Source organism: Scardinius erythrophthalmus (assembly GCF_964197995.2).
Source record: "Scardinius erythrophthalmus genome assembly, chromosome: 10".
Taxonomy (NCBI): domain Eukaryota; kingdom Metazoa; phylum Chordata; class Actinopteri; order Cypriniformes; family Leuciscidae; genus Scardinius; species Scardinius erythrophthalmus.
Genome location: NC_138230.1, coordinates 12059230 through 12075710, shown reverse-complemented (window position 1 = coordinate 12075710; position 16481 = coordinate 12059230). Strand labels below are relative to the sequence as shown.

General features: G+C 36.6%; 1 protein-coding gene across 2 annotated transcripts in view; it reads right to left on the bottom strand.

Moving 5' to 3' along the window:
• Positions 1 to 16481, bottom strand: part of jupb (junction plakoglobin b) — a 73765-nt gene that overhangs the window by 50917 nt on the left and 6367 nt on the right. The window contains exon 1 of one of the 2 annotated variants that reach the window (XM_081377253.1): positions 14074 to 14140. The exons of the other annotated variant lie outside the window; for it this stretch is intronic. The gene's annotated coding sequence lies outside the window, so the exon portion shown is untranslated. Of the gene's footprint in view, positions 1 to 14073; positions 14141 to 16481 lie in introns of those variants that run through there. 2 annotated transcript variants of the gene reach the window in all.

Below are 16481 nucleotides of genomic sequence, written 5' to 3'. Positions count from 1 at the left end.
CATCTTAAAGTCTGGCCCGAATGAGATTTGTGCAAATAGCACAGGAAGTAAAGCCCCCTGAGGACAGCTCAAGGTTAAAAGCCCACATAAGGAGCCAGCAGCGTAGAAGAAATACATCTGCAAAACACAGAATTAAAAAAAGGCCTTTTTAATGAACCATTAAAGCAAATAAGTAATAATGGTAACAATAACTGAGCAACCTTTAAGCAACATTTGGAAAGCAAAACAGCACAAGTCTTGTTTTCATAGAATGCATATTGAATGAAGTTTATTTTGCTCATACCGTAGGCAAAATGTTTTCTACTTCTTAAACCTCACTCAATTTGGTTAGGTTTAAGATTACAACAAGAGAAAAATTATTTGCCAATGTGGTATAACACATAATTCATTCAAGGATGTTCCCTGAAAACAAGTTTTAATGCATTAATCAATTTTGCTTCTCATTTCATCCTGTTTTAAGGAGGTTTAGATCTTTCTATTGGAAAATATTATTAAAAAATAAATGCACTAGAGCGATCTTTCCTTTCTACCTCCTCTCCCAAAGTGGTTTGTAACATTCATGAAAGTCTTTAATGAGGCTCTAAAAGTCTCTTTCTTCACTTTCTCCACATTCACAGGGAAACAGGTCTCATCTCTGCTGGGCTGCTTAAGCAAAACTGTGAAAATTTATTCTGAATGCTATTTAAAACACAAAATAAAATCCCATAGAGCTAGAGGCTGGCGCTCAGACAGACGTGCATCTGCCGACAGCGTTGCCTTGCTTCTTCACTTCAAAGAAACAGATTTCCCAACCGCAAAAAGGGCCACAGGGATGATTTACCGTACTGAAGATCCCATAAAAAAAACCTTGTGCATCACATCCATACAAAGTTTCCTATTCCTGAGCCCAAATCAGGGGGCGAGGGCTTGTTTAATGGTGTCACCTGCAAATAGGTTGAAGCTATCAGCTTTCCCTTTGCACCTATAAACATAAAAACGGTTTTGGTGCATTGGGATCTCCTATTAAACCTTCAACACACACACACACACACACACACACACACACACACACACACACACACACACACACACACACACACACACACACACAAGTTCTCTCATCAGCAGAGAAATGACAGCCCTTTCATCTCACATCCCCATAATCCGCTCTCATTAGCGGCACTGAGCGAAAGTAGAGGGCGGACACACGGATGAAGGAGAAGCGTCGATGCTTGTGAAACAGTGAACCGTGGCCGTACAGAAAACAATCCCTCCCTTCTCCGCTGTCGCACACACCAGGGACCCTCCGTGTCTGCATACAGCCAGAGACACACACTAATTAAAGCAAACCTTGCATGAGCCTGGTGAGATTTGCAGTTCATCCTTATCTCCCGCTCCTCCGGTCTGCCTCCGAAGACGTGTTAAAGAAACAAACAAACATTAGGTGGGAATACAACCAGCAAATGCAAGAGTGGGCTTCTCCTGAGGCAGCTTCGACGTACATGCGTCTCCGAGTCCCTCGTAATAATGCAGTGCTAAGCTCTCGCTCTGTGCTTTTTCGACCCTGACAAGGCTGGAATGATATGGCACAGTCGAGTGCCAAGAACGTTGAGGATAAACCTCAGAGTGCCAATGAAAAGAAGATGGGGCATTTTTATATGGCATAAAGGTGAAGATGACATCTTGTTTCCTGATGAAGATAAGCAGGGTTGAAAATTTCATTATAAAATTATATTTTAAAGTCTGTCAAGGCTAACACCAAATAGACACTAGTTTGGGGTCGGTAAGAATTTTGTTTTTGAAGTATCTTGTGCTCACCAAGGCTGCATTTACTTGATCAAAAATATAGTAAAAACAGCAATCTTGTGAAATATTATTATAATTTAAAACGACCTGTTTTCTATTTGAATATATTTTACATTTTAATTTAATCATGTGATCTAAAGCTGAATTTTCAGCATCATTACTCCAGTCTTCAGTGTCACATGATCCTTCAGAAATCATTCTAATATAATGATTTGCTGCTCAAGAAACATTTTTTTATTATCATCGATGTTGAAAACTATTGTGTTGCTTCATATTTTTGTGGAAATCGTTCGGGATTCTATGATTAACAGAAAAGTTCAAAAGAACAGCATTTATTTTAAATAGAAATCTTTTATACATGTCTTTACTGTCACTTTTGATCAATTTAATGCATCCTTGCTAAGCAAAAATGTATATTCATTTAAAAATGTTTTACTCCAAACATTTGAAGCAGTCGTAGTGTATTTAACATCACACTGTAAAAAAAAAAATTCATGATTTTTCACAACTTTTTGTCTTTTATCGAATCAACTTTGAATTCATTTGGTTCAAATAACATAATATTTGAGTTTCAATTTATTAAACCAATCTTCATTGTATCAACTCAATTTACTCAATTTTAAGGCAACCAGGTAACTTGCTTTTTTAAGTTAAACCAACAATATTTTTTACAGTGCATTTTTAATATATTTGATTGTATTTATAATTATTTTGGTTCCATTTGATTTCTAAAGATGGGTCAAAATCTTACCTGTATCCTATTTTTCTGTGTAAAACTGCTTTGGAAGCTGAACTAAATTGGAAAGGTTTGTATTAGGTTGTCAACTTAAAACAAATAAGATACATTTTCATGTTATAACTTCTAAGTTATATACTAACAAGTACTTTTCAAGTACAGAAATATATAAATGCATTTCGTGATCGTACCTGAGCATCCTTAATCAAATAGTTTGAAAACACCCGCACTCGACAAATTGAAATGTTTAAAACCACCTCTTCCCCAATAAAAACATGCAGATCAGCTTATTGGACAATATGTTTTCTATTCATCAATCATGCAGAGTGAACTCCTTGAAAATAAAGCTGAAATAAATGTACAGCAAAAAACAAATGGCAAAAGCCTAACTCAGATGACGACTGTTCTCATATCGATTCTGATCAACGTCGCCTCTTGCTTCTTTTTGTCCAGATAAGACTGGTTTGGCAAGCACACAGTACGACACAACTGTGAATCTGTCGAAACCACGTCTACGCTGAATGATCACACCGGGAGCCCTCAAATCATCACCACTTCTCTTGCTATTTTCTACTCGCTGTGCGAGGCATTTGATTGATTTGACAGGGCTATGAAAGCATGTTGCCTTGGTTTCCAGAGTGTGTTTGTCATTCTGCCTGTAATAGCTAAATTTTAGAGGGAGCTTTACAGTCAGTCAAATTACCTGCACCTTTTAGCTGTGAAGATGCCGGGATTGTTGACCAAACAAATGGATTTGTGATGCCAGACATGGGTCGCCGGTAAAAATAGATAATAATAATAATTATGGAAGATGATGGATATTAATGGTGTTTGATATGCATTTATATTGGGTACATCCACAAAGTTCCATGTAAAAACATCCTTTAAAATAAACGAGTCTCCTTGCTCTTAACCTATGGTAATTACCCTGCATCGCACGTCCTACCACCATCCACAGAGATCAGCGTGGAAAATCGACTCAGGTGAGCAGCCAACCGCGATCAAGTAAATTGAAGATGAAGCAAATGAATTCTCAATCAGTTGTGCCATAGTTATAGGGAAACAGCTTAATGAGGATTTAAAAGCGATTCCTCCTGCTGTTCCAAAGAGGTGGAGAAGGAAAACCTGGGCGTAGAGCCATAACAAATATCCATGATGGAATGCACACTGGGCTTCAAACAACATCTGAGCAGGTTTTCCTTTGTTAAAATGAAAAATTTTGGGACTAATTGGGACTAAAACCAAATTTTTTTTGTGTGCTCAAAAACAGGACTAACGTACAGAACAGCAACCGAATCTCTCAGAGAAGAGGCTTCTTCCAGCTAGTAGTCGAATTCATGCTAAGGAGTTGTTGTGTTCGTCCCTATATTTCTACCTCATTTGCAGGCCAATGGAATGAAAAATGCCTAGAAAACAGTGTTGGTGAAAGTTACTTTTTTTCAAAGTATTACTTTACTCCCTAAAAAGCAAATTATTTGTTACTTAGTTACTTTTATGGAGAGTATGTTTTGTTACTTTTCATTACTTTTTCTCACCTGGCTGATACTCACTTGATTCCAGGCTTTACAGGTTTTTTTTTACAGAAGTTATTTTTTGCAAGGATTTAATGCAGTAATGCATTCAACTAAATACATAGCCTACATAACATAAAAAAAATAGACCACTTAGAACATTTCCTGAACCCTAGAGCGATGTATGCCATTCAAAAGATCTCTTAACATTACACTAAAGAAGACATTTTGAAGAACATTTTTTTTATGGAAGTCAATGGGTCCTGTTTGGCTCCCGACATTCTTCAAAATATCTTCTTTTTGTGTTCAGCAGAAGAAAGAAACTCATAAAGGTTTGGAACAACTTGAGGGTGAGTAAATGATGACAGAACTAACCCCTTTAATCAAATATTAATGTGTTACTGTACTTTACTCATTACATCAAAAAGCTGATTACATAATGCACGTTCCTTGTAAGGTGGTACCCCAACACTGCTTGAAAGAGTGAATCTTCCTTTCTGAGATGCAGTTTACTATCTGGTTTATTGGAAGGTAAAATGTGTCTCCTAAAAGAGTAAACACTGTGGCTCTGTTGCACTTTCAACATTATGTTTGTTTGAGCGACTCAGCCAAGGAAGTCTATGATACCTTGAGAAAGCTATCCGTTAGCACTCTCATTCATCTTAATGAAGCGTCCTAATCAGTAAAACCTTGTCATGCCTAACTCTCTACCATACAAGGACATTTAACAGAAAACACTGCTTGATTTACAAACTAAAACAAAGGCACCACCACTGAAACATAACTCGTACTACTTATTAAAGTGCTTTTAAATGTACACATGCAACATAATTGTGCAGAATTGAAGAATTGACTTAAAATTGCAGTTTAATTGGAATGACAGGAAGTGGAATTTACTCTATTAATCTATTTATAACATTCAAAAGTTTGGGGTCAGTAATTTAAAATTGTCATGATATTTCACAATATTACTGTTTTTATTGCATTTTTGATCAAATAAATGTAGCCTTGCTGAGCATAAAAGACTTCTTTCAAAAACGTATTATACATACTGTATATTTGATCAAAAAAATACATAGGCTATAGACAAAAATAAGAGACTTCTTCCAAAAACATTAAAAGTCTGTCTTGCCAAAAGTCTGTTTCTTTTACTTCCTTATATCCAAATTGAATTACAACTCAAAAGTTTTTTTTTTTTTTTTGTCAAACTCATCCATATCAATCAGGGAAATGGTCATGGTCACATCTCCTCAAGCAAAGCTAGCAGGGAGCAGCTGCGGATATCATGCAGGACGGGAGCCGATAGTGAATGAACCACCAGCTGATAAACTGAGCAGAGGATGTGCATATGACTGCTGTGGCAACAGGATACAGACGGAACAAACTTCAGTGACCTTGCTTCTATTGACCAGAAAATGGGCTTAGACTGTGGTCTGTGAAGCAGATAATATTGGACAAGCCAGGCTACTGTAAACAGCGGGAAATATCCATTAGTATGTCTTGATCTCACAATGCGGCTATGACGCCTGTTCACTTTTAGTCATTTGTGCAATTCAGTGTATATATACACACACATACACAACCGTAAAATTTTTTGTTTTGTTTTTAATTAATGAATTCTTTCGTTCAGCAAGGATGCATTAAATTGATCAAAAGTGGCAGTAAAGATGTTGCAAAAGATTTATATTTCATATACATCAAAGAATACTGAAAAAAATATCAAGCGGCAGAGTGTTTTCAACCTTGATAAAAAAAGTTTCTTGAGCAGCAAATCAGTATATTAGAATGATTTCTGAAGGATCATGTGACACTGAAGACTGGAGTAATGATGCTGAAAACTCAGCTTTTCATCACAGGAATAAATAACATTTTTAAATATATTCAAATAGAAAACTGGTATTTTAAATTTTAATATTTATTTCATAATATTAATGTTTTACTGGAGTTTTGTTCAAATAAATGCAGCCTTGGTGAGCAGAAGAGACTTCTTTCATAAACATCAACCCAAACCTTTTGTGCTCACTGCTTTTTTTGGACTCATCAAGTCCATAACAAAATGCCTTTTTGCACATCATTATTTAAAATATTGACATTTCTTCAATTCAGTTACATACGGTTGTTCTGAATTAAACTTATATTTCAAGGCAGTGAAAAGTGACCTAACGCTTAAAATGCACTTGGCATCAGTTTCAGATTTAATTCTGCCAGGTCAGTTGAAGTGTGATCTCTCCCTTAAAATCAGTGACAGCACTTGAAGAGTTCGCTAACAGATACATATCGTCTTCCAGGTGCCAGTCTTCTTATCACTCTTAAAGGCTTTCTATAAAACACCACGGTCTCCTGCGGGAGCTACAAGGCCAAGGGCAATTTTACGGTATCTCTCGCAGAGGATCTCTGCTGATGTAGAGGTTACTTTTTCTCTCTTGCTAGCGCTATCTTCCCTCATTCCACTACATTAGCGTGCTACTGCGCTAATGCCGCAAGGACAATCTCCAAATTGAGCCCAGCAAAAACGTTTGACAGATAACACTAAAAAAAAAAGCAGAGGGAGAGAGTTTGAAAAAATGAACCCTCTCAAACCGGCCGACACTAACTCAGCTAAAAATAAGCATTATGGTAACGCGGTGACGGAAAATGCAAATGTAGCCGCTAATGAAATTTGGCTGCTCATTTCTTGCCAAGGATTGGAATTAAAAAGATTTAAGACAGAGGGAGAAGAGGAGATAGAAATGTTCAAAAATAATGAAAGAAAATGACAAAGGGAGGAAGGTACAGAGGAAGCAGGCGAAGAGTTATTGAGCCGTGAACAACAGAGACGTACTCAAAAGAAAATGAGGCTATTTATTAAGAAATAGGAACATGAAACCAGAGGATCCATCAGTTACCTAGGAGCTCTGTTGGAAAGTCTGCACAGTTGGTGCCGTAATTGCCATTGTTTGCTATTGCATATTACCATACTATTACTGCAGTATGTACTATATACTTCAAATCAAAATATATAGTATGTACACAAAGGGCCAACAGCTTGCGCCAGCACAAACCCTCTTTTTGCCATAAAAAAACTACTATCAGGATTTACGCAGTGAAAGATTAGCGCTGAAAAGGCGTGAACAGTTATTTTGGCGGCTGACCTGCATATGCATTTGTAGGAGTTTCCTTTTCAGACACAAGATTTATGGGAGGAGAGTTTTTAAATGAATCACACAAGGTGATTTACTAAGGTTTATGCTAGTCAAATTACAGGTATTCGCGTTATTATTTACCGCCCAGAAAAAACATGTTAAACCAGAAGCTAATTTGCGCTGCTCTTGGCCATTGTGTTGGTCATTATGGAAATGATCCGGCTGCGTCTGTGTTCTTTTATTTGCGCGTCGTCAGTAGATCACGCACAGAACTTTCCTCTCCCATCTGCACTTTTATGGGATTGTGCTCTCATGCTAATTTGCCCTGTTTAGTAAATCTGGCCCATAAAGCGCAATACTGTACCCCACAATGCAATGCTTTCAACTTCACCTTCCCATCCAGTGTGACAAATTAAAGTAATTTCTCTTTCTTGACTCATATTTGATCTTATTTGATCAGGTTGCCAATGTGAAGACTTTTTATATAAAATTATATCAAAATGCAAAATAATTCCAATAACTGGATGCTACTCACATACATAAAACATAATGAAATCATGTGACAATAACGTGTGACAATAAGTACTACACGTACTACTAAAAGGCAATGTTATTTTGGAATAATGCACTTTTTTTTTTAAATAACTATAGGCAGTATATACTGTGTCATCCATTAAGCCTTTTCATTATCCAGAAAGAAAACAGATGACAAAGAGTTGATAGAGAGTGACAGAAAACAACACCCCCGAAATATTTAAAAATCATGTTTGTTCCAGGGTTTGTTCCTAAATGAGCAGCTCTAAGTAACATGACAGATTTCATTCAAAGGAATATTTACAAATTGCTCAACTGAGACAACACCGCCTGGGGAGATGATGTGTCGTGATCACCATAAATGTCTCTGTTAACCTATTAAAAGGAACGTTCCGGGTTCACAACCAGTTACACTGACAGCATCTATGACAAGGAAATTTATTTGGACTTTTTCGTCCCTCAGTTGTAAAAAAGCAACAAATGATAGTGTACAGCCTATAAAACTTCAATATTAAATATGTTAACACAAAAATAGCATGCTTAACTTTGGCTATAAAAAGTTAAATCCACTTTTATTTTCCCTTGCAAAAAAGAAATACACTTTATTATATATTTTTTTAAGTACTTATTATTATGGACTTCAAAAATGGACTTCAAAAGAATATAATTATGTGCAAATTGAACATACTGTTTTCGGACACGTAATTGCATGTTATTTGCAATTAAATGAAAATGTGTTATAGTTTAAATTTATATCAAATGCAATTTGTTAAACTTAAGAGTGCTTTTTTTAACATACTTAAGTAGAAGTAAATTTTTATATGTAATATCATAATTACTTCAATTACCTTTGAAATATGGTTAAAGTGTACTGCCGGATTTACTGACAAACATTTATGGAAAACTAAAATGTAATGTAATTTCTAATTTAAAAAAAAAAAAAAATTCAAAATTTTTTTGAATTACACATTTCTAATGATAAGATTGAAATTTAGTAGATTTAAATTATATTTACTGTACATTAAATATCGAATAACACACTACAGATAAAAAAAGTCAAGTACAAGTGTTTTAGTATGTTTAATGTACACTTATTTTGATGTGTTGATGAGTTAAGATTATTCAACTATAATGATTTAAAATATATTTTAAAGAAAAAATGATAATTATAGTGTTCATTGAAAAGAATCAGTTCGTTCACAAATCAGACACCACTATCGCGCCTCTGAGCGGGTGACAGTAACAAGTACAGTAACTAAGTGAAAAATACTGTCACCTACCGGTGATATTATCATGACCTCATTGGTTCTTGTTGAAGCTCAAACATGCTGCGTAACACGAGAATAAACCTCATTGGTTCTTGCTGAAGCTCAAACGTGCTGCGTAACACGAGAATGAACCTCATTGGTGCTTGCAGAAGCTTAAACGTGCTGCGTAACACGAGAATGAACCTCATTGGTTCCTGCTGAAGCTCAAACGTGCTGCGTAACACGAGAATGAACCTCATTGGTTCCTGCTGAAGCTCAAACGTGCTGCGTAACACGAGAATGAACCTCATTGGTTCCTGCTGAAGCTCAAACGTGCTGCGTAACACGAGAATGAACCTCATTGGTTCTTGCAGAAGCTCAAACGTGCTGCGTAACACGAGAATGAACCTCATTGGTTCCTGCTGAAGCTCAAACGTGCTGCGTAACACGAGAATGAACCTCATTGGTTCCTGCTGAAGCTCAAACGTGCTGCGTAACACGAGAATGAACCTCATTGGTTCTTGTTGAAGCTCAAACGTGCTGCGTAACACGAGAATGAACCTCATTGGTTCCTGCTGAAGCTCAAACGTGCTGCGTAACACGAGAATGAACCTCATTGGTGCTTGCAGAAGCTCAAACGTGCTGCGTAACACGAGAATGAAACCCCATTGGTGCTTGCAGAAGCTCAAACGTGCTGCGTAACACGAGAATGAACCTCATTGGTTCTTGTTGAAGCTCAAACGTGCTGCGTAACACGAGAATGAACCTCATTGGTTCCTGCTGAAGCTCAAACGTGCTGCGTAACACGAGAATGAACCTCATTGGTTCCTGCTGAAGCTCAAACGTGCTGCGTAACACGAGAATGAACCTCATTGGTTCCTGCTGAAGCTCAAACGTGCTGCGTAACACGAGAATGAACCTCATTGGTTCTTGCAGAAGCTCAAACGTGCTGCGTAACACGAGAATGAACCTCATTGGTTCCTGCTGAAGCTCAAACGTGCTGCGTAACACGAGAATGAACCTCATTGGTTCTTACAGAAGCTCAAACGTGCTGCGTAACACGACAATGAACCTCACTGGTTCTTGTTGAAGCTCAAACGTGCTGCGTAACACGAGAATGAACCTCATTGGTGCTTGCAGAAGCTCAAACGTGCTGCGTAACACGAGAATGAAACCCCATTGGTGCTTGCAGAAGCTCAAACGTGCTGCGTAACACGAGAATGAACCTCATTGGTTCTTGTTGAAGCTCAAACGTGCTGCATAACATTAGAAAGAACCTCATTGGTTCTTACAGAAGCTCAAACGTGCTGCGTAACATGAGAATGAACCTCATTGGTTCTTGCAGAAGCTCAAACGTGCTGTGTAACACGAGAATGAACCTCATTGGTTTTCGCACGTCAAGCAAACATGCTTGAGCTTACATTTACCACAACTGATGTGCTCGCTGATGAATGTTTATATGTAAATAAAAGCCTAAATTCAACCTGTTCATCATATAAAGTGATCGAGTCTTTTCAGAAAATTTTGACTAAACCTCTCAATTCATATGGATTAGACAGAAAGCTCTCCGATTTCATCAAAAAGATCTTCATTTGTGTGAACGAAATTCTTACAGGTTTGGAACGACACGAGGGTGAGTAATTAATGACTTTAATTTTTGGGTGAACTAACCCTTTAAGATTTACATACACTGAAAAAAATTGGTGTAGGATTTACTTAGAAACAATTTTCGAGTAATTTTCAAACAATTGTGAGTAAATTTCAGAAATAATTACAAAGAAACGTCAAGTAACACATTGAATTGACCATGAAATTTTGAAGCAGAATGACTTAAATAGTATTTTCTTGTAAAAGCGTACTCCAATAATCTCGGGCTTGTTTACAACTTCAAAAAATCCTTTTTTTTTTTTACAGTGTATATAGTTCACATATAAACAAATATGTGAATCAGACTGCAAAGTTCAGGGTTCATCTAAACAGGACTGGACATTGGAAAATAGAATCTGAAATTGGATTGGATTCATTTGATGGATATTAGTGCATTATACATTCCTGCTGAAGCATGAGACTAAATCACTTTCTGTGATAATCAAGATTATAAAACAAATGCTGTCAATAGTGCTTAACTCGTATTAATTGTCTTGTCTTTACATTTTGATGCAGATTATTGACATAAAAGAGTTAGTGATGCAGTTCTTGACATAAAAGAGGTCACTATCATTATGGTTCCCCATGATGAGGACAATTAAGTTTCTATTTATTTTTGGCATCACTTTAATCACTGGATGGATGATGCATTTTAATTGCTTAAATGAAAGTTAGTAAGGACACAACACACCATGCTGGACAATAGCATTCATTATCTGTCCTTCTGCAGAGCATGCCACTGTCGTCTGTTGGCATACGGTGCCAGCCATGTTGTCTGACTGCGTTGGTCTTGCCAGCTTCACAGACACCGAGGCAGCGCCTGCCATACCAAAAAAGGCACTTCAAATTGGCTCTCTGATGCACTGAGACAGAAAAGTAGAGGAAGGGGGAGTGCAACAACGGTGGAGTGAGTTTTGGAATGGAGAGACGCTACAAGAAACATGAGAGAGGAAGAGAGTTTTCACTGGGGATGTGCAAAACTACACATTTTCTACACGGACTAGCCAAAAGTGGAACTGTTTCCATCTGCAATTGCACATAGGCTAACGTTTGAAAACTAGCACAGAACACAACCATTTAACAGTGAAATAGACTGATATTGTGCATAATCGACCATCCCTACTTTCCACAAGATTACACGTACTGAGGTAAAAATACATATATGCACGTTCAGATTTGACGAGAAGATGAGATAGTGACAGGAACAGACAAAGACGGTAATTTGGACAGACAGCTCCATCAGTATCGGAATGAATCTGAACGCAGCAACTATACCACATTTTTATGCAGATCACTCTCCTGGAAACATGCAAATGCACATGCAAAAACACAGCGAGTGCACGTTCAGTGATTCTCAAACATTTATGGAATTATACTATATGCCAGTGCATTGGCCATTAAGAGATTAGCAAACACACTCCCTCTGGTTAAAGCTAATCATCACTGAACACTGGGCCACACTCTGGGTTTTTTTAATACTATGCTCAAAGCATAATAGAGAAGACTTTAAAATGTCAAAACCAGAAAAGATGAGTCTCACTGCATTAGTTCGAATTCATTGGAATATGTTTAATTTTGCGCATTGAATAATAGTTTGTACAATGATCTAGGATTTTCTTTGGGCTCTAATTCAATCAAAATGTATTTTATTTTACGTATTTCAGAGTGAAATAGGATATTCCTCAGTGAAAAGTCTTAAACGTTTAAATACTACAAAAAATAAACTTTTCTTTATAATAATGTACACTGATGTGTCATCCACATCAGAAACATTCGTTTAGAAAGCATATAGGGTGTACTCAGATTTCATTTGATTATGAGAAATAAAGTTACAACTTTGAGATATAAAGTCAAATTGTAAGAAATAGCAACAAAAATTTAAATAAATGTGTAATTACTATTTTTACCTAATTAAAATAATAAATAAAGTTGCAACTGTGAGATATTAAGTAAATTTTTTTCATTTTTCTTAAATTGTAAGAAATAAAGTATCACTGCAGTTGTGAGATTGAAAAAATAAAAAAATAAACACAAAATGCAATTTTTCCCTAATTATTTACGAGAAATAAAGTTACAACTGACAATTTTACAAAAAGTCAAATTGTGAGAAATAATGTTACAATTGAGAAATATCAAATATTTAAAATATTTCCTTGTAATTTCAAGAAATAAAGTTGCATTTTCACAAAAAAACATTATTATTATTTTTACCTAATTAATTACATGACAAAGTTGCAACTGTGATATTAAGTCAAACTGTACGAAATAATGTTACAATTCTGAAATATAAAACAAAAAACCAATTGCAATTTCAAGAAATAAAGTAGTGAAAACTGTGAAACATAAAGCCACTATTTGAAATCACAAGTAAAATCTCAATTATGAAAAATAAAATAACGATTGCCATTTCATTTTTTTCCCTCTGAGCTGGAAACAGGTTTTCATGATAGTCCAAGTAGGCTACAGTGAATATGTTTGTTCTTGGATTGCACTTGTAACTGTCAGTCACCCAGAAGTACACAAGTCTACATATATTTCCTGCCAAAATGCAGTTGCCGTAATCTCTCGTTCATGTTCCGAGTGATTTATTCAGTACTTCTGTTCTCTCATATGCGGCGCTATCTACCTCTCCCTTGTTCTTTCTCTCAGACATTCTCAAAAATTGTCACCTTCTTACTCCCTTTTCCATCCATTTTTATCTTTCTCCAATTTTTCCCATCCGTTGCTTCTCTGAGGCTGCCTTTCCTTTCCTGACGAACAAGATGGAAAAAGAAATGGGGCCGAATTATAGCCTGAGATAACAGGAACTGTGCATGTACTCTTGTGTGTGTGTGTGTGTGTGTGTGTGTGTGTCTGTACGTGTGTAAGCCATGTAATAGCACCATTCTTCCTCGAGTCACACTCATGTACACATGAAATCAGCTGGAATCTCTCACATAGAAAACTACGAGAAAATATAATGCGGTCAGAATGTATTTCACTCACAAGGCACATAATGGCAAGTTTTGCCACGCCATCGAACATAAAACTGGGTCAGCCATCAAGGGGGACACGAGCCAAAGCTGAACAGATTTTTACATTATGTAAATGGTGCGTCTCGTTGAGACCACCAGCATTAATATAAATAGCTTGTTTCGTGTGGCACTTACCAAAAACGCAAATCATACATACGGTCGGACAATCATCAGCCATACAATCCCTGTCTTTGGTCGGTTTCTGTCACAAATACTTTATCCTTTATCCTCTGTGTTCTCTAGATCTATCTGTCCGCCTCACTCAAATCCTCTCACAAACATATTCTGAACCACAGATGCTCAGTTTTCACAAGCAATCCATTCAGAGCAAAAAAAAAAACAAAACAGGAAGACTTAAAGAAAAAAGACAGCAAAACACATTTTATATATATGCTATTTTTTATATGTTTTGTATATATAGCCTATAAAACAAAAATCCTCTATATTAGTAGTGTGTCATTGTGAATGTGAACATACTCAGAAATCAGTGGATGCTTTGGGCCAGACCGATGCTCTGCTGGTGCTGGATGTCTACCAGAAAACTAGAGCAGAAATTCATCAGTATGTCAGTGTTTGGATGATGGCGGACAGTATAACAGACAGTTGTCCATAATACAAACAAAACACAAATTACAGCAAATAAATAACAGCATTCACTTACAACAAATATACACTCGAGTGTTTTTTGCCAAATACTGAAAATATTTCCACTTCAGTGATAGCAAAGCAGAGAGTAACAATAAAAGAAGGGTGAACGATATCAGGAAATTCTGTAAGCTAGACTTGAACTGGTCAGGTTGTGTGATGAACACACACAGAATTAGCTATGCATGTGCATTGACCATCACTGCTAATACACACATGCACTCGTGCAATAAATACGAGAGGTCAATGGAAGAAGAAGAAGAGCAAGGGTTTGTGGGTACTAAATAAAGGGGCAGCAATCTCCGAGCACGGACATTATGTCTAATGCAGCGTACCAACATTCTCGTTCCTCTTTCTCCTATCAGCTTAAACAGATAAAACTAAAACTCTCAATGAAAGAAGAAATTTAACCTCTTCATTGTCACCGATTGCTTTTTAGTGCCTTTTTTCCCCATCACATATTTTAGTAATCATCATAAATTAGGTATCATTTGAAAGCTTGAACACTCAAAATTCATCCTCTGAAAGCCATTTTGAAATTGGACATTGTGTTACCATGGAAATGATACTTTAAATCCTTTTAGTGGGCCACTCCCCCTAGTGGGCAGTGCCATGTTTCATATTACAACATTTATTTTAACTATGTTAGACTCAAAACTTTTTTAATCTTGACAAAACGCATATCGTCGGAACGGCTATTCTATATTTGGTGACTGAAATGTATTCATTTGTTAGAGAACGCAACCAAAAAAAAAATTCAATGGAATCTGGGTGTCGCCCGGTGGATATTTTGGGTATTACGCCAAAATAAAATCTCATAGGAACGTCAATGTTTCAACTTCAATTTTGGAACACAAGACATATGGCTTTGATTTTATAACAATTTTAGAGCAAAATGATTTTGAAATATATATATTTTGTATAAAATAAAAATGCTTAGTACAGTACATTTGCATTACAGTCAACTTAATATAATTTTTGAAGGTCTTTCTCTTTAGAAATAATCTGTCTTCTTTAAAAAGAGGCCAATTTTAGGTCTGTATTCCTAAGTCTTCATGAATTACAACCACTTAAGTTAGTGCGTTTTCACATCTATGTTCAAAAAGGGGGGTTAAATGTTCATTAAACGTGCTATTGCTATTTTCTGCCATCCGAGTCTTGGAAAGAAAATAAATGCACACAGAACCAGAGCAGCAGGGCAGGTTTCCACAGACACCAGTGGCAGAAGACTCTGTCAAGCTCCGGCTGTAAAGAGCAGCAGGTGTCTCAGTGAAGGGCTGAAGGGGCATCGCTAGATTTCCATCACACCAGATGTGAGCGATGACTGAGAGTATAAAGGTGAAACCAGAGGGCAAACAACGTGATAACACAGCTCACTGTCTGTAGCTCTCTGTGCATTCATTCAACAGAGCACAACATAACCCTTTCATCATTAATAAGGATTAGTTTAACATGATTTTGAGAATGGATTTGCTATGGTTTAAATATCTATGATAATTAGGGTTGCAGTCTATATTAGTTTTCCTGTGGGATTAGAGAGATTTGCATGTGTAGTGATAATGCACTGGTAAAATACTGTAAATAAATCATATATATCTATAAAGAAAATGTTCATCAACCTAAATATGAAAAAAAAAAAAATAATCCTTAGCATATTGAGTCTGCCAGCAAGGGGAAGAGGAATAAAGTCTCATAAACAACTGCTGTGAGAAATCAATGTTGGGTCGCCTGAATGGCCCATAGCGCTGGAATCATTGACATTACAGAGTGTCCTGTTGTTTTCTAGTTAATGCTGCATGAACGTGCGTGTGTGTATATTCGAAACTTCATTTGTCAGATCGGTTCATCATAACTACTCAATAAAATAACACTGGTTGAATCATTTTTGTAATAATAATAATTGTGAATCATCATATAATCAGAAATACAGCAAACTGCATCAATGTTTAAAATTAATTAGCATCTTGACTGGTTGTTTTGAATATTAACCAAATTTGTAATTGCTGGTTGTTTCTCACTTTTCTGCATTTCGCTCTGTTGGAAACCTAGAACAACAAACATTAGGCGGATATCATCGTATGTGAAGAAGCCGTCTAGTAAGTTGGCTCCGAACTCAAGCTTGGCCAGAAGTATCAATTGACCCGTCTGAATTTCAAATGTTGCCACTTTAACAAATAAGAAAACCAAGCTAGAGAAGCAACACTGGCATCTGGGATGTCTGTGCACTTGCTGCGAGTAGA